The following is a 1,373-nucleotide window of genomic DNA, read 5'->3' as shown; positions in this document are numbered from 1 at the left end:
TCGGATATCCGAAAATCGGATTATCCGAAGTTTCGGATTCGGATTCGGATGCGAGTTTTAAAAATTTTCGGATAATCGGATTATCCGAATCCGAAAACTTAATCTTTTTTATTAATATATATTACACCCATTCATCCATTATGGGCTTATGGAACTACCCATCTACCCATCGGCCCATCAAACCCATTTACCCTAAGTCCTTAATATCATACGCACTTCATTACTTCTTCTCAGACATTCACAATTCAAAAGAAAAAAACTATGGTTTGTGTTTCTTCTAAGCCGTCGCCCCTCTCCCACCTGCATCGCCGGCGACGTTACCCCATTTCGTGTCTTCGGTCAACGATAGCCTATCGCCTATGTGAAAAAACTGTAAGTGCTCTTTAATTTCGTTGTGATCTAACATCCGATTTGTAATCTAACTGTTGATTTGCTCGATTTAGATGTATGTATGTGTATATCTAACTTGTACTCCTAATTGGTTGTAGATACTTGTCTATTCCTGGGTTTTTGAGTTCACGTCTTCATAAGGTAATCACTCAAGTTAGGCTTTTTTATTAGTTTGTTGTTTTTGCTGTGTTAGTTGGTGTTTTAGCAAGAGTTTAGGTTTTAGTAAGGTAATAACATATGGTAACACTATAACAGTTCAGGTTTTTAGTAAAGTGATAACATTTATAAAAGTTTTTTTATTAGCTTGTTGTTTTGGCTTATTTATTAGTTTGTTGTTTTCTTTTTCTACATAATGTAATAGCATATAGAATTTTTTTTATAATGTATTTTACCAAATACACAGGTAGTAGTGGCTATGGAAGCATTTTTCTAGAAGGTTGGTTCTAGCAAAATACTAATATGGTTAGGTTTTAAATATTATAATTTATATATGTGTATTATTGATAAATTGTGTCTCTATATAATATTTTGTAATTCGTGTATTTGCAGAATTGTAGACAAGAGATTGATAATGGATCTTTACAAGTGCTTATGGCTGGATTCGTTTTGAGTTTTTGTGGTTGTTTACAAGAGATGGATTATGGATGTTCATGAACTACTTTTAGATTTATGTCCAGATTTGAATTGTTTTAAATGATTGTGGTTGTTTGAAACTTTGGATTAATTAAGTTTGAATGTTTATTGTTTTTTATGTTAAACACTTGTGTTGATCCAGGTTTGGATTTAAACATTGTTGAATATAGGTTTGGATTTAATTATATGCATGAAGAATATTCTTTTATTTTTTTTTAAATTCGGATATCCGTTTGGATATCCGAATCCGAATCCGAAATTTCGGATATCCGAAAATCGGATATCCGAAATTTCGGATTCGGATTCGGATGTCAATATTCACTATCCGAAAATTTCGGATGTCCGATTTT

The 1,373-nt window shown here is 32.3% G+C and overlaps 1 long non-coding RNA gene across 3 annotated transcripts; it reads left to right on the top strand.

Annotated features, from left to right (window-relative positions):
* Positions 1-212: 212 nt before the first annotated feature.
* Positions 213-1,148, top strand: LOC110938542. 3 transcript variants are annotated; one of them, XR_004892988.1, is made up of 4 exons: positions 213-372; positions 489-531; positions 794-826; positions 940-1,148. It is a non-coding gene; the product is annotated as an uncharacterized LOC110938542 (long non-coding RNA). The 3 variants fall into 3 exon arrangements; XR_002591473.1 differs by having other exon boundaries at positions 794-852; XR_004893008.1 differs by lacking the exon at positions 794-826.
* The last annotated feature ends 225 nt before the right edge of the window (positions 1,149-1,373 follow it).

This window comes from Helianthus annuus, chromosome 1, assembly GCF_002127325.2.
Source record: "Helianthus annuus cultivar XRQ/B chromosome 1, HanXRQr2.0-SUNRISE, whole genome shotgun sequence".
NCBI classification, from domain to species: domain Eukaryota; kingdom Viridiplantae; phylum Streptophyta; class Magnoliopsida; order Asterales; family Asteraceae; genus Helianthus; species Helianthus annuus.
The sequence above is the reverse complement of the archived record's forward strand: the minus strand, read 5'-3'. Positions and strand labels throughout refer to the sequence as shown.